This window comes from Aythya fuligula, chromosome 2, assembly GCF_009819795.1.
Source record: "Aythya fuligula isolate bAytFul2 chromosome 2, bAytFul2.pri, whole genome shotgun sequence".
Taxonomy (NCBI): Eukaryota; Metazoa; Chordata; class Aves; order Anseriformes; family Anatidae; genus Aythya; species Aythya fuligula.
In genome coordinates this window covers 53,410,275-53,433,826 of record NC_045560.1, presented here as the reverse complement: position 1 = coordinate 53,433,826, position 23,552 = coordinate 53,410,275, and positions in this window count along the sequence as shown.

Genomic DNA, 23,552 nt, shown 5'->3' with positions numbered 1-23,552 from the left:
AAGAGAGGATCTGTACATGTGACAGGCGAACAATCATGCCCAAGCACAAGCTATGCCATTAGTATTGCTTACTTTTAGAGCGCTATTCGCCCTGCATTGTTCCCTCTCCTTAACAATTAGTCATTCAGGCTCTTGAGAACTCTCGTACAATAAGCCGTACAAGCTCATCAAGCGGATCTCACACAATCACGGTGTTACATACAAGATTTATAAGACAGGACTGGTTGGATGTGAATGTGGGAGTAATGGTCCATAAGCAAATGTGACATAAAAAGAAGTCAGCCAGGGAAGCAGCCTACTGAACTCGGAAAGCCTGGCTGCAGTGGCAGATGCTGCTATTTCAAAATGGCTTTCATCTTTTGAGGGGAAATGGAGTCATTTTGTCATAGGAGAAGTAACTGCATAACATCCACGGTGTTTACATGCTAGTCAGTGAAAGGCAGCCCCTGGTTTTGAAATCATGTAGCTATATGCATTTTCCTTTTGAATGTGGTGTTAAGGGAGCCTGTGCTCCTCTGTTCCCTCCCCCTTCTTTCCCTTCTCCTTTTCAGCAGAGAGACCTCACCGACAAAGAGAAAATAGATTGAAAGCTCTTGCATGCAGACTCTTTCAAGCAAAGCTTGAGAGAGACTTTGGCACATAATGTCTCTGACATTATGTTTACTGCCCTTAGAAAGCAATAACCAAATACATTCTGCTGGCAGTTAGCAAGTGCAGTGATTTCAGCACAGATGAGAGAAGAGAGGACAAAGAAAGAATATGCTTAGAGCATCCTTTTCACTACGAACCTATGGGCCAGCTGGAGTGTTTACAAAGCTCTAAGGCCAGCCAGCAGGGAGTTGCAATAATCTAATTTTAATTATGTGACAAAAGCATGAAGAATCATTTCAAGGGCTAACAGAGGGAAATGGTTGCAGCCTGCCAATATTCCTTAGATGGTAAAAGAAGACAAGTTAACCCACAGAATTTAGTTGTTTCTCAAAAGACTAAAAGGATCTATCAAAACTCCCAGCCTGTTGTTGTTAGAGAACAAGCTGGTTGCCAGAAAACAGCTTTAGATGTTAAAGAAAGTTCCCAAGAGTCATCTAGGCAGAACAGCAATACCTGCGCTCCTCTTCTGAAATGAAAAATATGCTCCAGTGGTGAGAAAACAAAGTCCCATAATCACATTAGACTAGCTAATATGCAATGCAGAGTGTACATGTTGTTAGGTACAAACCGACGGAGCTTCAGCCTGTGTTCTCCAGCATCACAGCCGTCTGGCAGGATCACAACAGTGCAACAGCTGTTTTGCTCTCCCAGAGCAAAGCAGAGTTAAAAAAGAAAACAGAAAAAAAAAAAAAAGAAGAAGAAGAAAAGAAGGGAGGAGCAAAGCTCAAATCCTCCTGCTCTGCACACGCCGCAGCCCTTTGGGAGAAAAGGACTGTTGTCTCCTGACAATGACAGGACAGAGCTGACAGCAACCAGCCAAATCATTTTGACTCCATTGAGGAGATGGCCATAGTGAAAACATAGGGAAATAAGTTACATTTCGTGTTAGCAGCAAATGAATCCATGGGTTATTTTAGTATACCCTTATTCCAGGATGCACTGAATCTGAACTTTTAATACAAGATCATCATCACTTTGTTGTTCAGCAGAGTTTTATTCTGTCTTGTGGCTCTCTTTCACCTGCTGTTGCGTGGGGATTTTGTATTTTGGCTTTATTATTGCTTGAGGAGGAGGAGTTAACAAAATTTCATGCTTTTTGCAGTGGCATTATTGGAAATATTGCATTTTCAACCAATTCACCTTTGACAATTATACGATCGCTGGGGCTTAATGGGGCTTCATTACTTTCCTGTAATGGCATAGATTATCTCAAAGCTTGGTGATGTGCTTGAGCTATCCTTCTTGCCACAGCATCACTTTGATGACAGCACTACAAAGGATGCCAGAAAGTGCAAGCAGCCTGGTTTTGCTTCTACTCTTTGTTATTCCACCAAGCGAAACAACGCATTGCTAAATAAGTGCACGGCTTTCAAGTTCAAGAAATGTTAAACTTGTTCCTCATGTAGAAAAGCTTTAGTTAAAGTACCTTACCGTAATTCAGGGCACCGCCGTGTGAAATAGGAGCACACTACAACAATGTGTGTGTTAAGCAAACCCAGAATGTGGTGTATGTCGTCACTGCCTTAGCATAATCCTCTTTCCATCTGGGTCTGCAATTTTGCAGACAAGTGATATCATGGAAAATGGATTTGTCTCCTGTATAGCCAATGGAAAAGCGGGCGAAAGTGGTTTGGTATTTATTGTGCATGTCCACAAAATTTGTGTGGTTCTTACCATAAAACCAGCTAGGCCTTTCTGTAGCAGGACTTTGATGAAAGCCTCTATACAAATACAAACGATTATTGATGTGTTCTACGAATCATTATTAAAATAGTAACAAACTTAAATCTCTTCTCTGCTAACATCCTGTATTCCTCTCTTCTTTAGAACGCTCTCAGCGATTACCATCACTAAATTCAACCTCAGAGTAATTATTCTCAGAAACGCTACCAGTGCTCATTACCACCTGCAAGCTACCTTTCCCCATTATGTGACAGCGATGTTCCCATTCTTGATCAACACTGATGTTCAGATTTGTATAACTTGAGGTCTTTTTCTGTGAATCTAGCCTCTTCTGAATGGGATTTCCTTCCAACGCCAAGTGCTTTTGGCGCTCAGGTTAATAGTGCTTTTTGGCATGTGTCTGGAGTAGGATTTAAGGTGTGATGTATGCTGCCTGGGCAGCACTCCTGCTGCTGCTGTTAGCCGAGACCACAAGGGTCAGGGCAAGAAGGGGAACAAGGTGAATGAGGCAGTAATTGCTGTTAGGGCTGGGAATGGTTCTTCCTTGCAGCAGAAATCACCGACACATCTCTGGAGAGATGCTGCTGGGGCTAGGGAGAGATGTAGCATGATGCTACATTGGGACTTAAAATAAAAAATAAATTGTTTCTGCAGTCAGACAACAGCCATTAGCCTGCTGATGCTTAAATTTAGTTAACGAACAGCTTTACATGCATAAATGAAACACTTTTTCAAGTCCTCCTAGCCAAGCTGTAATCCTTTCCTGCCTCTTGGGAGCATGCACTAGGCATAAACTCAGACTGATGGATTCTAAATTCATTGGATGAATTTAGGAAGCACATTAGAAAAAGGGAAGAGTGAGGAAAAAAAAAAAAAAAAAAAAGGGAAGAATTCAGGGTTGCCATCAGCTTTCTGATAATATAAATGTTTGTATATATGTCTATACCCATCTGCTGACATGAGTAATTCTTCAAATATCTCTCAAATAATCTATATATACTCTATTGTTATTTCCTTAGTAATCTGGCAAGGGACATCTGCAGTCTCTGGAAAAATAAAGTCATTTGCTGTGAATTTGGCAGACTAGGGTACTACCAATTTTGATAAATAGTCTACAGGGGAAAAAGTGAGAAAGGGTAAGACCTGATAAGTGTAATTTAGAAACAAACTAGTTTAACTTTTAATTTTAAAAGTGACCCTCTTTCATTTTTACAATGAGGTTTAAAACCTAGAGTCTTGAAGCTAAATTGAATAATTATTCAATTCCTTATCCAACCCACATGATCTTTTTTCATTTATTTGATGCAGACCCTGAAGTGAAAAGGCCATTATTCAGTCAGCTCCAAAGGGTGTTAGCTTGAGAAGCCAGAAGAGGGAACAGAGGTGGGAGAGCAGGGCAGAGTGGAAGGAGTGATAAGCTCAGTACTAGCTGTTGGTTGACATTACAAAGATTGTTTTTGTCAAGGAAAGAGGTGGAAATATCCTCTGTCCTCTTCTATTTTTTTCTATTTCTTTAAAGAAAGTCAAATTTCACAGTGGCATACCCAAATGATTAAAAGCTATGTACATCAGGCTTCGCTCTTGCTCCAAGTTACCTCAAGAATCATGAGGCTGTTATCTTCAATATCCTTTTCCCCCTCCAACAAGGTAACTTCTTCTCTTCTTTTGTTTATGTTGACTTAAGCTTCAGCAATATGACACTGGAATTACAGACTTTTAGTGAAAATCTTGAAAAAGAGTATATCTTGATTAACACTGTTAGGCAAAGAAGTAGGTACAAACATCTAAGAATGCGTTGAAGAATGTGGCCTCCAGTTATTTATCAGCAGTAAGTGTACTGAATCCAAAACGTCTTGTAACACAGCCTGATAGTTTCAGATGGGAGCCCTCCAGAAGGCATGCCTGCATCTTTACAAAATACTGATCTGGAGCTAGCTTGACAGCTCAAATTCCAAGTGGGCTATCTGATAACTTCGTGGGTTGAATATAAGCAATGAAAGAGTCCAGAAGTTTGCCCGCTGCTCCATCTAGTGCTTGTATCTTATAGGATCATGAAGTATTTTTTTCTTCTGAACTCTAATATCCTAGGAGAGGCATGGATATGGCAAGGAGCAGCTTAACTGCTAGGGAACACTTCTTTTCCACTGGCTTCCTTGCTCATGAGGGCTCTCTGTTAGAAAGCCTTCTCTTTTACCAGCCTCTCTTCTGCCTGCCAACCTGCTGCAGTGAACAAGTGCTCCCAAATGCAGGCTGAACTGCCTTTGCAAAGGGGTGATCCTTCAGGAACATTTAGGGGAAAAGGAATATATAAAGCATGAGACATATTGATTGCTAGGGTCGTGGTGATAAAAGCACAGTATTTATGTAAAAAAAATGGATCCAGTTTAATGAATTTTGTATTTAATATGACTATTTCTAAACTAAAATAGCTTATTTATACCCAGTAAGTGTCAAATCGTGGAAAAATTAAGTCTCTTGGCAATATGCTCAAAGGGACATAATGTAGAGGATAGAAGATGGAATATCACAGTGGTCAGAAATGTGGGGAAAACATAGTTTCACACAGTGTCCACTCTGGAATTGTAAACAGTGGCAAGGAAGGTTTCTGAGTATAAACTGAATTGTCAGAAATTACTTGGTTAGAATTGTCTCTGTTAGTTTTCACTTTGGCCAACTATTGCTTCCCAGGCAGCTCCCAGTCACAATTCAGAAGATATTCTGGGTGAAGGACCACTGCCATATACAGATGCACACGTGTTTTGGTGAAGAGAGAATTTAATAAGATGGTTGCTGGTGTTCCTTTCCATTTGGCCCAGGCATAGTTGTTTTCCCAAAGCGTAGATGAAGCCACAGTGTAATGCTGTGTAACTGCATTTTGATCCCTTGCAGACCTAGCCTGAGAGCTTTGGCTCTGTAACTCCTACTGTGATAGTTCATGTTTCTATCCCTAGGCATCCAGGGAGTGTGATAGGAAAGGAGATGGCTCTCACAACCACGCTAGAGTACATCAGAAGGAAATTTTTAGTGTCTTATATTACTTTCTACATTTTGCAATTCTACAGCTGGATCTATACATTTGATTTTTAAGTATAACTGTAGTCTAAGTAGCTCTTAGAGATGTTATTGCTAATAATAATCAACTTCTATCACTAGCTGGCTTTACTATATTCCAAAATATAAATAGGATCAAAACAAAGGAAGCAGTCATATCAGCATACTATAATAGCCAGGCACTACATGTTGCCACAACACACTAAATACTCTCACCTGGAATGGAGAAATTTTTCTCTATGCTGTCTTTGTAACACTCTTTCTGAATTTATTTGTTTATCTTCCTCGTTTTCTTTCTCTCACTTTCCTCTCCTCCAAAACAAAAGCAATTCTTGCCCTAAAACTGCCAGAGAGGAAGAATGGACCTAGCACCTGCCAGAGATGTCAAGTACTGAGAATAAGAAATGGTCCGTTAAAGACAAAACCCTGAAGAAACAAGAGAAAACAAAGTGGAGTGGGAAAGTGCTTGTAGAGAGGAAGCCCATTCTGCTGCTTGTATATCCGTCAGGTCTTTATTTCAGAACAAATCACTCCACAAAATAAAATCCCAGGCAGAAGCGTTAATGGGGTAGCCGTGAGTGAGGGCACTCGTGGGTCACGCAGCCGGGTAGGACATTCGTACCCTGCTCTGTCCTCACCCTCCCAGAGATAGCCTCTATCAACTTGTTTGGAAACACATCTCCGGAGCTGGCTGCTTCATGGCAACAGGGAGGCTGGGACCAGAGCTTATGTACGCTATCTCGGCAGGAGAGCTCCATTAATATCCCTGACAAGATCTCTTTATCCTGTGCCTTCCTAATCTGCAAGACAACAGGGAAAGAGAGGGAATTCTCTGAGCTAAACTGAGTCCCTGCTGCGTGCAATTGTTACCGTTTTTACTTTGTAAAAGTTGTGTCTTTGTTTTATCAGATGCTTTGATTTTTTTTCAAAAGGAGAAGGAGGGAAATATTTTTGTTATTCCTATTCTGGGAGGGGTTGCGCAGCAGAGGCTTCTATGTCCTAAAACATGCCAGCATCCAGCCCTCCCTCCTCATGAATCCTGCCCTCTCCCTATGCCCTCTGCCCCCAGACTTCCCCTTGTGCATGAAGACCTGGGAGTCTTCTGCCGGTTGGGATTTCTTCAGTAGCTGCTTATGCAATCGCTAACGTCTCTTCTCAGTAGTTGCTGGGCCTGTGCTGGGAAGAGAAATGATGGTTTCTCTTCACGAGCTGCCTGAAATTAGAACTTACTGGCTCCTCAAAGGGAAACAGCACTTCTGACAGCACTTGAAAAGCAGCCAAGTTGTTTTGAAATGTCAAATAAACGTAGAAAAAGGAAGAGAGGTTGAAGGGCCCTGATTCAGATTTTTCATTTAGATCCCTCTGTACCCTTAGTACTACACTGAGTAATTAAATGCAATGTTCTGTATATATAGGAGGTCAGATGACATTATATAATGGCCCTTCCTGGCATGAAGATGTCTGAATTCATGCCAAAGCATCGCTTTTTGTAGCACAATTTTACCCCCACCATGTAATAATTTGGCTTGGTGTTAGGTACATTTGAAGAGGCAGCAAAGCCTGTATGAAACTTTAAGGACTGACTTTAGTTTCATCATTCCAGGTGGCATTAGAAGTGTGCATGGAGCAAATCAGGAAGCAGTGCAGCTTCACGAGAGACAGCTTCTGAGCGCTGCTGCGGCTTGCTGGCTGAGCACCACAGGCTGTTTACAAAACAGAGGCTTATGCAAGATGCTATGGTTTGGATGTCGAGTTCAAATGCTGCAAAATTGGAGGCATCTCAGTTCCTGCCAGCTCCTTCTGTCTCCTGATCACGAGGGGGTTATTTCAGATTGCCCCTCTTGGTCCAGGTGTGTATTTCCTTTCTCCCTGGAGTCACAGGGTGTAGTGGTCGGCTGTGCCTTCCCTTTTGTGAGAAAGCTGTTTGCCCCAGATGTTGGCACATCACCTTGAAATGGGAGAATTTTGGTGGTCCAGCAGAAAGCATCAGTGTTTTAAACATAACATCCTCCTCCAGCATACAGAGAATTGCAGTGCAGCAGGGACAAGGTAAAGAGTTGTGACGCTGTGTGCTGGAGGGAAGGAGAACTGGGTCAGAGAGAGGAACAGCGCCCGAGGAACAGATGAGGAAGGCGAGAGAAAGGTACAAAATCCTATGCTAGGGGAGAAGAAACACAGCCATGGAGGGAGCAGCTCTGACCACATCAAAGAAAACTACAGCAGCACTCTTGCCTGCCCAGGAATGAACTTGCCAGACAAACACAGGTGTCAGTCTCCAAAGGATCTGACCCTGTGCATTCACATGAACACAAACACGTTATTGCCTTTCCCTCAGACAGATGCAAACCCCTGTCAGAGCAAACCTGGCTGTTAGGGAGATGGCTAGTGTGGCTTCGTGTGGAGAAGAGAAAAAGCTAACAGATAATATGCTCATCATTTTATTTCTCTTTAATTTCTCTTCATGACATTCTCATTCTCCCTCGTGACTGTGTGAAGGAATCCACATCTTTTAGCTAAGTCTCTTAGGAAACTGTGACTGAAAGGGACGTTCATCTCAATACCGTGCATGCGGTGCGTTTTCCCTTTCCTGTTCAGAAACTCTTGGGGGAAAAACAAACGCACAAATACATAAATAAACACACGATCTCTCCGCTGGCCATGCCCAGGCACCTGCTTAGCCCTTTTGCTCGGCAGGCTGCAGCCGCCGGCCATGGCCGTGGCGCGGGGCAGGGTGACACCTGCTGGGGACGGAGGAGGGCGCTGAAATGGCGGCGCCTCAGCCAGGAGGGGCCAGCGCCCAGCCCTCATGGCGGCCTGCGGCTGTCTCAGGAGGGGAGCGGAGGGGCAGGAGCCGAGCTCTGCTCTCTGGGGACAGCAACAGGACCCGAGGGGACGGCATGGAGCTGGGACAGGGGAGGGTCAGGCTGGGGGCTAGGGAAAGGGTCTGCACCCAGAGGGTGGTCGAGCACTGGGACAGGCTCCCCAGTCACTGAGTCAGCTGGAGTTGAAGAAGCGTTTGGACAGTTCTGTCAGACATATGGCTTGATTTTTAGGTAGTCCTGTGTGGAGCCAGGAGTTGGACTCAATGGTGCCTGTGGGTCCCATCCAACTCAGGGTATTCAGTGATTCTGTGATACAAAGGGCCAAATTTTAGTCCCTGCTGAGGCAGTGTATGGAGCCACCAGCCTGTACACATGGCTTGGTTGGTCCACAAGAGCTGAGACAAGGCAAAAGGGCCCAACCTGTCCACATGGCAGCCTGTGCTACCCTACCGGCCGGCTGCCTTCCCTGCTGGAAGTCCAGTACAACCCTGGAGAAAACGCCTGGCACAGGGGGAGGCCGGGGCAGCAGGTGTCTTGCATTGGGTGGACACGCTCACCCATTTTGGTTCCCCTTTCTTGCCCCCCCATAGTTACTCTCATGTCATGTTGGTCTCAGGACACCAAAGCCTTCACCCGCATGCATTAGATGTGGGTAGCTCATCCCTGTGACATGCAGATCAGCTGTAGCTACCTCAGGGAGACCTGGAGCAGCAGAGGAGCTGCCAGGCTGTGCAGGACTTAGTATATGCTCCCCGCAGAGCCCTGCACTCAGAGGGGTTTCACTACGTGTTGAAGCTTCCTCCCCCGACCATTTCTTCATTGTCTTTCATCTTATAAAAGACTCAGGATGTTACTCGTGCTGGTCTAGCAGGGTGAGCCAGACAACACAACCACCCCTTGACAAAGCATATACCAGGCTGCCTACTGCTGTGCATCTCTCTGTACCACAAGGCCTTCTAGGACTCTGTGCTGCAGGGAGCTAAATCCCCACTGGGAAATAGTGGAAAAAATGGCACTGGCTGGGGACAGACAATAGTCTGTCCTTATGAAGCTGTGGGAAGGCTTTGGGTGACCATTAGTAATTCAGTAACTTAGTCTTTACATTCACTGCAAAAGGAGGTAAATTAGCTTGGTAGAACAGTCTGGATGGGTAATATACGCACATAGGCAAATAAGTTTTTATTCCAAGCCTGGCCAGGTAGCCTTAGCTTAAAGTACCTAAGACAAAAATCAGCAAACAGCCTGGGTTAACCGTGTGGTAAGAATATATCCTTATATCTCTTACTTCTCCCATCTATCAGATTGTTAGATAATTTCAAGTCAGGTGAGCAAAGTTTTTCTGTTTTGTAAATTTGTCTTTTTCCTCTGTATTTCTACTGTGCTTTCCAGGCAGCACAGGGTAATTTTCAGGTTAATTTTTATTTGTTAAGGTCTCAAGGTCTCTTTCCCCCCCCCCCCCCCCCCCCCCCCTAAAAACAACCAGCTTGGCCAGACCCGGAGGTAGACTGTAGTACTGGTCTCCTTCTGATGGGTTTACTCAGTCAGCTTCTTAGGTGGGATCCCAGCTGGTTAAGAGCTGAGCTCTTGCTCCTCCCCATAGTGGTTTAGCACAAGTCTAATAAGAGAAAAGGAAACAGAAAAACCTCTTTCTTCTTGAGAGTGACAGGGAGAACTACTATGAGAATGTGAATATTAAGGGCTACCTTTTCCTGTTCCACAGTACCTGGCCTGTGATTTAAGAGAAGAGTGGTCCTGTAATGCAGCTGAACTTCGTGGCTTGGAAGGTGGAAAGGAAGAAGTGGTACCTGTAGCTGGAGGTAAAGAAATAAAAAAGCCAGCTTCGGAGCAGAGGTGAGTGTGGTGTGGGATTAATGAGCGAGGGAAGTGGGTACAGCCTGGGGCACAAATGGAAGTGAGGACTGGGCGTATTCAGAAACAAACCAGAAGGAGATGGTAGGGCTGGTAACAAGCAGAGCACAAATGCCACCGTTGTTTTACTTCCAGCTTTTGGAAGAGCTGGCCGCAGTATATGTTGTGTGCATGTTGGAGGTAGGCATGGGGCATTCAAAAGACTGACCAGCTGTGTTGCTCTGTTATGGAAACAAGCATCTCCTTCCTATACATAGTGATATCTTGTGTGTACATTATATATCTCAACCAATTAGTTGTTTTCTCCGTTGTATTTCTAGTACTTGTTATGTCGTTTCCTTGTAAGCACAGACATTCCTGTGGCTTGTTGTTGCCTTGCTATCTAAAGCTCTCACCTCTCTGCCAGTTGCCCTGCACAGTGAGTTAAAACTCCTTTTTCCTATGCTTAGGATCCCACCATGTTCTTCTACCCCAAATCCTTGCAGCTGTTCACTCGTCTGCTTTTCTGCCTTTCTGAGTGATTACAATGCATTTCCAACCTCCTGTTCTCTGCTGCCTAAGAAAAGGGGATCTTTCTATGTGGCCATCCAAGAAGTGAGCTAAACTTAATAAAGTAAATTTAATATAACCATGGTAATGTGTATGTGCTCAAACTTAGATACATAAAGAGCAGACAGGTGGGTCACTAATCTATCTCTTCCTCGCTTTGCTTATTTGTTTTTTCTTTAAATTAGTGTGTAAGAACTTAAAATTAGATTCAATTTCCCCAGGTGAAATAGGTGGTAGCAGGGCTCAGCTGTCCCCTCGAGATAAATTGTTTTACTTATGCTCCAGAAAAAGGCAGTTGCAGGGAACAGAAAGGTTCCCTTTTTTCCAAGATGGCTTAGATCCAGATTGTTTCATTGATGCAGTTGTAAGTTATATCAGACTCGATAGTAGAGCCCTCGGTGTAATCATTTGTGGTTTCTTCTGCAGTTATTTCATTTATCAGTGCACCGAGCTCCTCATCTGAAGGTGAGGGCTGGGGGGTGTCTGTCCTTCCTTGACTTCCACAACTTGTGCAGTCCTTCTCAGTCTGTTCACCTGTAGTTTGGTGGGCAGTTGCTGGAAAAAATGCAATGTGGTGCACTGTATTGCTCAGTTCCTCTTCCCTAATCTAAAACAAAACAAAAAAAAACAATTGCTTTATAAAGAGGGATGGAAGTACGTAGAAGATGTATGAAGCACATGCAGGAGGTGTTTTGTTGTTTTTTGTTTTTTTTTTTTTTTTTTTTTTGTTTTTGTTTTTGTTTTCAGTTAGCAGTGAACTTAGCCAATTTATTCTGGTGTCCATAGAAGATGCATCTTTTTATTACAGGAAAAAATGCTCCAGAGGCTTCTCTTTATGCATAGTTTTAGGATAATCTTTGAGCTTTCAGAAAAAGTAAACTATCAATATGGCCTTTTGACACCTATTAGATTAATACAGGATCCACTGGTCAAATTTTGGTAGTACCTTGCACATAAACTGTCTGCATTAGGTCAGTTTATAAAAAGCAGAGGATTTTAGGTGGTGAAGCAAATGCTGGAGGACACGTAGCAGAATCAGATGACCTGTTATTTTCTGTTCAGCAGAAATCTTCATGTCCTTCTCTGTAAAATCATCTGCTTGTTTTCAAAACAAATTTTTTCCAGCCTAGCTGGTGGCTTCTTCAGTGTCTCTTCCAGGGCATCTCTCTGTAGAGACATTAAAAGCTTTCAGCAGAGTGGATTTTGATGTTGGAGTGACGCTTTGCTGCTTAACTTCTGCTTTCTTTTCCCCTGCATAGAGGTGATGTACTCTGATACCAAAAGAAGCCTGGGAATAATGTGCTAATATCCTCAGTGTTCACTCATGAGTGAGTGTTTGCAGTGAGAATTCCCATTATCTAGTGAGTGATGGGTCTGAGGCTTGCAATGTTGCTGTATGCCCACCAGGTGTGGGAATTTGGTCATGAGGCCATGGCTGTTTAGGGAAGTTACTTTACTACTACTGCCGAAGAGATTTAAGAATGGTTTTGTTAGAGCTTCATAATCATGATACTGCTGGCCTCTACTGCATGCAAATGAGCAGCTCAATCCTAGATCTCTGCTGCTGAGGGCAGCGCTTACTCCTAGAAAGGTGTGGTGATTATTTGAGCAGCCAGGAGGCTGAAGTCTACTGCTGTCTGTATGATAAGCAGTTTTAGTAGTGTTGAACTCAAACCAAGGACCTATGGTGAAATACTCACTGTCCTGTTTATAAGTCTCCTGAGTTATCTGCTCCCCAGACTTCTGCTGCCATAAATAACCCTAGAAGTCAGGCCTCACTGCCAGAAGTGTTAAGTGCTGCAAATAGTGTAGAGGATGACTCATTTAGTTAGATGAAGGCACGGCATGAATCAGTAGGAAGAAACCTGATATACAAAGGAGACATTTTAGATGCAGATGACACATCAAAAAACCCGAACAAAGTAATGTTCATCATAAAAATGAAACAAAAGACTTCTTTTTTTCTTCCCCTTTGGGGGGGAAAAAAACAACAAACAAACAACACACCTCTTTTCTAGTGACAAAGGGTACTCTAATGAAAGCCTAAAATGGGAAGGTGTTGAATACTGAGCTTGTCATTTCCTTACCCAAGATAAAAAGTGGACTGTACAGGAAGAAATAAATTGAGAATTCTTCCTTATATGTCCAAACTAAACAGGGTATTTAGCAAACAGGTTGCTTTCCGGGTTGTTCCGTGTCTGTATAAGGTGAGCAAATAACTTTGAGCTAAATAGTTTTGGGAGATCAAGGAAGCCACATTGAAAGCTGACAGCAATGGAAAAGCTAAAATAACCTTTGCACATCTTTTGTAAATGCTAACTCTTGGTAAGTGGACCAAATTCCTGTAAACTGCTCAATATGAAACTAGCTTGGGGTTCTTTTGGTTACCCTCTAGCTTATACACATAGATAGACTTGGAAAAAGGGTACCTGATAGATAATATGCCATAACTACTGGTACACTAATGAATTCAGTGTCCAATGTTTATTAAAAGCTTAATGTAAACTCATCAGGGGTGAGGATGAAGCTGTCACATCTGACATCAGCTAAAATCTTTTTGAAGCACTGGAATAAAAATAGCAGTTACTTTGAAAAAATAATAATAAAAATAAAAAGGACAAAACATAATAATTCAAAGAAACCTAGCCATCTATTTTTTAGGTTGAAATCTGTCTCTACTGGAGTTTTAAGTAAGAGCTACTGTTAAAATTGTAGAGGCTAGTTTATCCTGTGATGTGTGCAGCTCTTCCTGGCTCTGTTAGACTAGACCGATAGAAACAGGCATCTTAACCTATTCTGCTCAGAGTCCCTTTGTTCAGAATGAAGTGAAGGACAGTCAAAGGGCTGAAGGCTGAAAAGCTGTTTCACAGTTTTGGCAGCACTAGGAAATCCTGGGAAGACAGGTAATGCTGCCATGGCTTAAGGGATGCAGATACTTGTATGGAATAGAACTGCAAACAGGAAGGGAAAACGCTTGCAAGGATATCTCAGTCTCCAATGTTACTGTATAAACAATCTCAAACCTGGTTGCACTAGTCTTTTGTAGCGTGGTGAAGTCTGAGCGCTTTATTTCGTTGAAGCTAGTCCTGGACTGAAATTCAGCACAAAGCCATTCATGCTTATACACGGTCAATTTTAAAATTTCAGGTGTCACTTTACCCACATGTTAATGCTCGAAATTCCTAGCTGCGTGTTGTAATTTGGGATGTGTTAGGGTATAACTCTTTTCTACTGTGTCTATATTCAGTACATTTAGCCCCTCTATTCAGAGGTAATCTGCTGGATTTTTAGTTCTAATGTAATAAATTATTCTTACAGGAGGCAGCACAGGCCAAATTTTCTATTGCTACTAGGGGAGAGCTAACAGTTAGCACCTAGTGACAGATTTATGTTTTCACTTGTAGGCTGCCCAGCAGTGGGCCCAGCCTGAATGTAAAATATTGCTTGGAAAAGTTGGCTTTGTTAGTGAAAAAGTACAAGGCTCATTTTTTTTAAAGCTGTATTGATTATTTTTTTTTAATATTAAAGAGAAAAAAAAACCACAACCCTCCTTCTGCTGAGAGGAAGGATATAGAAACTCTCTAAGGAAAAATAGCTCAGACTGAGCTTCTGTCAATAAAATTGTGTAATTTAATACTAGACACCTTTTTAATACAGGAGGAAAAAAGAACAGACACTCTCCTGTCTCAGAAGGGGAAAAATACAAAAACCTGCCTGCAGTATGTTACCTAAATCTAGCCGCAGAGGGGATAATCCCTTCAGGCACTTGAAAAATCTGTGGGGAAATAAGGCTAAGGAGAAGCTGTACTCAGATATCCTCCAGCCCCATTCTCCAAAGTGATGGCAATAGGAGAAGTGTTATCCAGCACCAGTGGCCAGACAGCAAGGTGGCATTTGCTTGTTTAGTCCTTTTTATGAAGGCTTCCATCTTACCTTAGTATAAGTGGCCAAGGTTAGAGATGTGTAAGAAGCAACTGACCTTTAACACAATGCTTGACAAAAAAGAATAAGCTTGAATTAGGAAGCAAAAATAAGTCTTAGGTTAATACTCAGGGTAGTTTCTTAATCAAATACTTTTTCTATAAAATGATTACCAAACTTTTTTTTTTTTTTTTTTTTTTTTTTTTTAGTGGTTTCTCAGTCTGAGATCAAATGCAAATTTCTCAGAAATGTGAATATTTAGGATTTCCAAGTTCTTCACTGAAGTGTAATTGTAAGTCCTGGAAGTGATATTTCTTCTGGTTTTGCAGGCTTGAGAAACAAGTTTATGGCTTGTAATTTCCCAGGGAGTCCTTTAATACTGTCACAGTCTCCTCTGTACCCATTTGAAACAAGCCTGTAAGGTGTAAACAGCTAAAAGAAAACTGCTGCCAACTTCTGCTGTATTAACATCCCCGTAATACAGTTCTCTGTTGTTAAACAACTTGCCAATGAAATCTTAGAGGAGGTATGCCTGGATGCTTTGCATGTGCAGAAAGTGAATCTCAGGGAGCTCACAGAAGGGTCAGAGCTCTGTGGCAGAGGTCCTGTGTTACACCATGATGCTTACCTTGTTTTCATACACCTCTTCGGTCCTGGCAGTAGTGCTTTGGCTCCTGATTATCCCCTGCATCCTCAGCTCCTCAAGAATGTCTGATGATTTTTGTCTCTCTGTTTCTTGCAAGGGCCGTGATTGACTGATGAACTCACTGGTGAGCAGTGCATCTTCAAGAGGTGAAAACATTAGAATTTATTACATGTAGAGCACTTAGATCACAAAGATTTGTTTGAATGCCATTTCCAGTGCCAGAGGTTTAATTGAAGAGGTTGCACACTGAGAACATCAGTGGAGAAGGCCTGCTTGAGGCTCTCTTCACAGCTTAAACATTGCAGTAAGCTTTTTAGTGGTTGGAAAAATGGAGTTCAGCTTCCCACTGTGGCCAATTACACCTGGAGGGCCGTATGCAGGCAAGTATGGAAGCATGTGCTGACGGCTTGTCAAGGCAATTTCTAAGCCTGTTCCCAAACAGGGGCCATGGAGAGCTCTTTGCAATTCAAGTTCTCTAATGTTCGGTGAGCTGATTAGAGAAAGACAATGTGGGACTGATAATACAAGCCTGTTCACAGGCCATCTTGTAAGGATCACCGTGCTCTTCTGTTAAATGCTAACTTTCACATGCTTTCATTGTCTATGATTTTTGTCACAAAAGGACTGTGTATGATCATACTTAAATGCAGCAATACAACAATTACCTATTTATAACCAGCAATTAAGAATAAAACCCAAGTTATTTTGATAACCCTTCTGAGTGGCTGTTCAGTTTCCCCGTATTAGATATGATTAAACAACGAATAACTTATTGCCAAGACACATCAGGTCTTTCAACCCTCAGCTGACAGTTACACCATCTGCCCAACCTCTTCTGGCAGAAAACAGAGCTTTTGTATGAAGAATACTTGGAGTTCATCAAAGTCAGCTATCTGACATCTGCCACTCTTTATAAGCAGAGTGGGTATGGCAACATTGGCTCTTTTATATCTGGTAGTCAAACAAAAATGCAGAACGTCTACCACCTTGTATAAGTTGACTCTGTACCTCTCCTAAAATAACTGAAAAGTGCTGGGGCTCAGCTGTCAGTCAGCACATGTAGATGCCAGAAGCCAGTGTACACCAAAACATACCTTGGCAAAAAAACAATAAAAAATCACGACGAGTGGGCAGCATTGGCAAGTGGTGTGAAATTGTATTGGTTTCACTAATGCATGCACTCAGGAAAAAAAAAATGAAGTTGATATATCTTGGGTTTCTTGTCTTGAAGCAGAAGCCTTAAGCATGATTTCAAAAACTTTGTTTAGGAGCCTCCTGTGAAGTTGTCTTTTAGCAAGGAGGAAGAAAAGGAACTGTAAATGAAACGCTTTCAGAGCAAGCAAATCATTTTGTTCAATCTGAAATGAAATCCTTTCTGTGGCACTTAAGTCCTCTGTAATGAATAGCAAACACCAGCAATTATTCCTTTTTTCTTCAATTTGGGATATTTTATTGCAACCCTTCTTTATTATAAAGAGCAAACAGCCACTTTAGATATTTGACTTAGTGTTTGAAATGTAAGCTGGTCGTAGCACTTGAAAAACAGTGTTAAACCACGAAATTGGGGACTTTATAGTCACCAAAGACAATGTTGCTTTTCCATTAGTATCTCTCACTACATCAGTATCCTAAGGTTAGAGAAGAGTTTGGGTTTAAATGTGCCCTTGTTCTTAAGAAATTTAGAAGAGTTCTTGGCAGATCTCTGATTATTACCGTGACAACTTCTCGGATTTTTATTATTTTTATTATTTTTTCTGTATAATAACTTGCCCTGAAACTTTTGGTTGTAAACTTAAGGAGTGATGTGTAAATACTTACTGTCTACACCTGATGCTAGTCAGGAGAATTGCATTCACTATTCTGTTGTCTGAAACAAACAAAACCCCTCCACATGATAGCAGCAGACCAAGAGCACTAGCGTGGGCAGTGCATGCTCCTGGTGCGCCCTAATCCCTGTTAGCCGGGGCGACCTCTGGGGACAAGGCTGAGCAAGTTTCTCTTGGTCTGCTCCAAGAGTCTGCCAAGAAAAGTGTATACCCTGCCGCCTGTGCTGGTAGTGAGGGCTGAGTCACGCTGCAGAGCACAATCGGTGGTTAGGAAATACTTTCCACTGCTATTGCAAGGCTTTAAAGCAGAGCTAGGAGCTCGACCCTTGCGGTGTCGCAGGGTGAGCGTTACCGTGGGTTGAAGCTGGCTGTAGCAATAGGCTCTCGTGGTGATTCATTCCTGGGTCTCTGCGGAGCTGCTGTGACCTTCAGTTACTATTTACCTCTGCTTTGCGCGTTGCTTCTGTTTTGAGAAGGTGTAAATCTTTCTGCAAATTCCTCGGGGGAGTCTCCTTCCCTGGCCTTGCCTTCAACGTTGCTTCCACTCTCTGAAGGGCTCGCTGGCCAAGCTGCCCCATCCCATGAGGTGGCAGCCCCTGTTCTAGCAATGCTGCCACTTGTAGCCTATGAGAAAAAGAAGAAAGAAATGAGAGAAGTCCTTGAGGATTCATAAACATTTCAGGAGAAGGCAATGTCTAAAATAGTCCCAGAGACTCCACAGGTTCGAAGCGGAGTGGAAGATAGTGGATCGTGGTATTTATCCGTGTTTTGTCACAGGTTGATGTTCATGGTGATGAAGGGTCTCTAATAGCATTTTGGAAAGGAAGCACCGACCTTAAGCCCAAATGTGTCCATAATTATACTGGAGCATTGTTACTTCTAAGTGCCATCTCTATCTGGGTCAGTGGGTAGGAATTTAAACTCCGAGAGTTTTAAATTAGCACATGGTGACGTCTTAACCCATGTACCTTCTGAACAAGAGCTTTGAACCTGCAAAGAATGCGGGATTAGAGCCCAGATGTGCTTTTGTCTCTTCTCGGCACGTTTGCACTTGATCCAACTCAACCGTGCGAACCTCACAAGATGGTCGTGCACGTGTACAGTGGGGTATTTGCATATACACAAGTCCCCTGCCTCATGACAACATTTTAAGGCAAAATCCACCTTGGTGAAGTGTTGTAATCCCACACTGGTGTGGGAGATAAGTGCCTCTAATCGCCTCTCTCACGAGATAAGTGACACAGACTGTGAAGGGCAGCTTTTCCAGTGCTACAAGATCAGGTCATGCATGTGACCAAATGGTGGGTCTGCTTCCCCTGTAGTGTAGGAGTTGGATTAAGCCAAGTGATAACTCTTCTCTTAAAGAGCTCCCTGAAAGCATCTGAGCTACGGTTACATCAGCAAAAACATGTCTCTGGATACACACATCCTTACACGCTCACACAGTAAGACATCTAGTAACATACTTTATAGAGAGCCTAGAAGAAATCACTACCTGGCTTTTGACTTCTTGTTTCTTCTCTAGCTCCTCGGAAGGCAGCTGTGCTCCAGCGACCCTGTGAGAAGTACTGCAGCCCATGGCGAAGCTGTGACCATCTGCCTCTCCTTGCTGCAGGTCCAGGGAGTGGAAATGCCCTCATCTCTTCCTTAGGAGCTTGGTTATTCATTATCACCATGGAGTCCAACTGTTGCCAGGGCCTGTTGCTATAATAAATAGCACCACAGAAGGCTTTCTCCTTGTGTCCTGGCATACAGACGTCACCATCTCTGTCCAAGCACCCTCATCTGAAGTTGAGAGGGAGAGTGTTTCGTCTGTGCCAGCTGGGGATGGGGGGCTGAAAGCAGCAAATCACTGCAGGTCACTGGGAGGGGTAGGGAACCTCCTGGGGGCACTCAGCTGAAGGTATTTGAGTGTCTCCAGCTCTTTTTTTCTTTTGAGGAACAGGATACTGTCAGGTAAAATAAGTACACATATTGGTCTCTGGCTGGATTTCTTAAGCATTCTTCATTACCATTAGAAATTGGAAAAGACAAGCACTGAATCTGCAATTCCAAACAGCAAGGCAACCTTTAAATGAAAGTAGATGTAGTCAGGAGGCAAGGACTGGCTGTGGTTAGGGAAAATGTTTTAAATGTCCTCCAAAATCATTGTACAGAACCATTACCACTTGCTTCTGTCCACGTCCTTTGAGGTAGATGTTTGTAGGAGATGGGGGATTGGGGATTTGCTTCCAAGAAGTTTTATAAAAGATAGCAGAGAAATGTTAATGGAGTGCTGTCAGCTGAAGATCATAACCAGTCATGTCTCAGGTTACTTTGGCTGAGATCATCAATGGTTATAGTTCCTCTTGTCTGCAACCCAAACCAGTCAGCTGGTCTGGCTGGAAATCCACACAAACTCATTTGCGTGGCAGTGAGCCTGAAGTGATCTTCCCCACCTCAGCATGCCTTTTTTCGAACTGTGCAAAAATGTTGTTGATTGTTTTCCCCCATACCCACTGTCCACAAATAACCAGCTGGGACCTGATCGTTATGTCCCCCTTGAACTCGCACAGAATTCATATCAACCTTTTGGTGCACTGCTTTGTTGCTGTTTCTGTTCTGTCGTTCCTCCCCTCTTACACGTTTGCAGGTCATGTGTGGTAATGCTGAAATGTGCTTGTTACTTGGTGCATGCCAGGATGTGAGGCACAGGCTGAGTTTCTTGCTTGAATTCCTGATTAAACACTTGCAGTGATAGTGCAGTTCTAACACTTGTTTATAAGTAAACGATAGCGAAATTTTAGTCACTGCTGAAAGGTGACTTTTGTTTGTTCCTTCAAACATAAAGTAATAAAGTACTGAAACTGAAATTCAGTTTCTAAAGTTAGGAAAATGATTGAATGTGAAATCATAGGTTGTAGCATAATCAGAAACCCGGTAAGCTTTGATTCATATTTTACAAATTAATTATTGGTACGTCGATCATTTGTCTTCCTTTTTCAGAAATATACAGGATCTAACAAGTAGCATGAAAAATGCACACGTCCATATTTATGGAACAGAAAAGACCTTCTTAGGTCTCACAGTTTGTACACTTAGAGCCTGATCCTTGATTATCTTGTGCATGTGATTAAATTGACACGGTGACCATTGTTTTTGAGCAATGGGAGCTACAAGCTTTCAAGGGCAGGCTGCTCTCATGCTGGTGCTGGCCGAGAATTATGGAAAGTCTTCCTCATTTTAGTAGCTTTTCATCAATCTGTAAAATGAAGAATAGGCGTGTTTCAGTACTAGCAATGCACCAGGACATGTGTTGGTTCCCAATACGTACAAATGTAGGATATTTTCCTTCAAGAAAACCCATGGGATATAGCGTATGTGAAGCGCAACACTGTAATCGGAGAGAGAGGAGCTGTGAAAAAGCTAGTAGCGGTGGGAAGGGAAAAAGTGCAGGTCTCTGTGCCTTGCCTTGTGAGAATGAAAACCAAAAGCCAGTCACACGGATGTGCATGTTGGGAAAAATCACTATGAAATCAGAAACAGCTGTTTCCATAACTGCTTGTGTTACACGGAGGAAGCTGAAATGTACGTATATTTTAGAATGAGCAGAGCTCTTTTCGGATCTTAAATCCAAAACTGTTTGGTGGCTTGCAGGACGATTTGGAGAACTGAATGACAGGCAAGGCCTCTCGGTGTCTGCAGCCTTATCAGCTGGCTCCCCTCTCAGCTCTTAGATTAGTGAGCTGCTGCAGAGGTGAGAAAAGGCCTATCAGCGTAATGGCATTCCCGATACAGAGCAACTTTCCGCTGGGCTCGGCAAGTGGAGGATTCTCAGGTGGTATCACCAGCCCGATATGTGCTGGGATAGAGAGCACTCTCCTAGCGCTTGAAGGCTGGCTCAAGTTATTAACAAAAGAAAACAAAACTTGGCAGATTTGAAGGGGGAGAGGCCAATTTCTGAAATCTTTAGTCTGACGACATCCCTCTTGTGTTCAAACAGTAGCAAGCTACAGGGTGGGTTTTTCAGGAGCTTGTAGCGTTGATATTTCTCTTTGAAAAATAGGCTGGAATAGTTAGGCAGCTGCAGAGGAAGCGAACAAAAGCAGTTGTTTGGGAGAGAGATGCAGACTAAAACTAATTTTGCAAGTGAAGTCAAAGCCCCTGGAAACCACGTGAGAGCTGCTGCGCTTCAAAGACTGGTGGCTTAGCTGAATCCAAGGGGGCTTTCACAGCCAGGCACTACATGTATGTGATGTTTCTTTCCCTGTAGTCTTCTGTTCCCAAGTTGAAATGTTACCTGGATGGAAGCAGATGAACTTGTCAGGGCTTCCACCTTACGGGTGGGCCCAACTACAGGCCTGGCAAAGAGCAGCCCCGCGTGAAGTGCTGGACTTCTGTACCAGGTGTGTACTGAGCTTTCCCTGTGTTTGTGCCGTGGGTTTGACACCTGCCAAGAAATTCTGGCCCTGTTGCCTCCACAGAGCGTGTGCTGCGGAGGCACTTGAGGCAAACACCGATCTCCTGCTGAATTTTGCCCTAGAGCAATGGGACACAAGAGCTTTCCAAAAACACACACAGATGGTGGTGGTCATGGGGGAGTTTCAGCCCAAACAAGTCACCTGCTCTCAGTAAGACATCAGTAAAAGCTTACCCCGGTGGCAGGGTGAGGCTCTGGGCACCTCCCAGATGGGCTGAACACCTTGCTGAGCTGGGCTTCTGTGTGGAGCCTGAGTTTTGGCATTAAGCTTAATATTTGGAAGACTGGGAAGGGGAAGGAGACCAGAGAGCCGCCTGTTGGTGGTGTATCACGGAGCCAGCTCCGTGGCTGGCTTTCCTGCCTGTGCAGTATTTCAGTGCTGCATGTGGTCCAAACGCCGTGCGTAATCTCTCCATGGTGACTGCACAGCATTTGTTTCTATTTAAGGAGAGAAAGAGGTTTGGGTTTTCTGCCAGAATTCCCACTCAGGTAATTACACTTCTGCCTGCCGAATTTCCCCAGAGCTTCAATTGTAGTAGCTGTTCCTCACTCCCACTCCTGAACAGCGCCGGCACAGACCTGCTGCAGAGCTTCAGGAACCCGGCTCTGCCGAGGCGAGCGCAGCGACCCTGCCATGTGTTGCTTTTGCTCGCTGAGCCCCTCGTAAAGCTTCCTGCATCCAATCGTGCTGCTCTGCAGCTCTCCTCTTCCCGTGCCCGACTTCGGCATAACAAGTGGGTCTTGCTAGTGATACTGCTAGATGATAGTGAGACAGCCAGCTGGAAGCCAATGAAAAGATGGTCAGGAGCCAAGAGAAAACCATATGGAGAGAGCGGAATTTCTCTTTGCAGAGTTAGAAGTGAAAGTGTTTGTCTTTGGATCCTACTAGCTGTTTTTTCCCCTCTTTCCATCAGTTTTATGGGTGGGAAGTAGTTACAGTTGATTAGCAAATTCTTCCAAATCACTTCAGCTAGAGCAAATGTTGTAAACAGGAGAGATTTCAGGCAGCTCCGTCAATACGCAATTCAACAGGCCAGCCTTTTAATGGAAATAAATATTTCATAGCTATTAGGCTAATGTTAACTACAATACCGCAGGCGATACCAAAATTATATAAAACCAAGTTTCACAAAAGGTGGGATAAATTAAATGAAGGATCTCACGTCTCAAATTTAGCTGTTGTGGAGGTTTTTCTGAACTTACGACAGCAGAGCTAATGAAGGCCAGCACGGTCTGGAAAACACCCCCTCAGATGCTCCATTCACTTTGAAGTCAAATAAATACCCACCTTGTTCACTCAGTCTTATGCAGAGAGAGATTTAACAGGGATGGTGTCCAATGTTAATAAACTATTAGTAAGCTAATAGTCAGCGAGCACCCTGTAGTAAACAGAAGGAAGACAATTGAAAGGAATTATCGATTCATGGAATTGAGTCTCTCTTCACAGGCTGTTCACATGCAGATTGTGTTGCTATTGAATCTATTTCTTATTCAGATTTACTAAATGAAAGTTATGCTGAGAGTGTGGGTTTCAAAAAAAAAATAAAAACGCTGTTAACTAATTCTGTATAGTTCCCATCCTCACGTCTCAAGCTGCTTCGCATATGTTATTGTTTCGCCTTCCCCAGCTGACTGCATGCCTCTCAGCTGTAACAGCTCCCCGTCCCTCCACGAGCCCGCGTTAGGAGGAGGCCTGCTCCAGGTCTCTCTTTGGGGCTGCAACTTTCTCATGAAGGTGTGATAGTTCAAGGAAATGGGAATAATAAGTAGGAAGTGAGAGTTTTGGACAAAACTGGGTGTCTTCCCGTCTAGTAAGAGAAAGTTTCTGCCAGTTGCTGTTCCTACAAGACTCAGGTACGGTGCTAATGAAGAGCTGAGGGCAGGTTATGCCAGGCTGTGTTCCTCTTGGTAGTGTTCATGGTGGCTTTTCCATAGTGTTTTTTTTTTTCTCATCCCCAGCATAAGTATTACATGTTTTTTGATCTGCACTGAACACCTGTAGTAAATACTGGTGGAAGGCAGGCAGGTTCTGTGTCAGGTGGGCTGGGAGCAGGTCAGAGGCACCACTTCAGCTT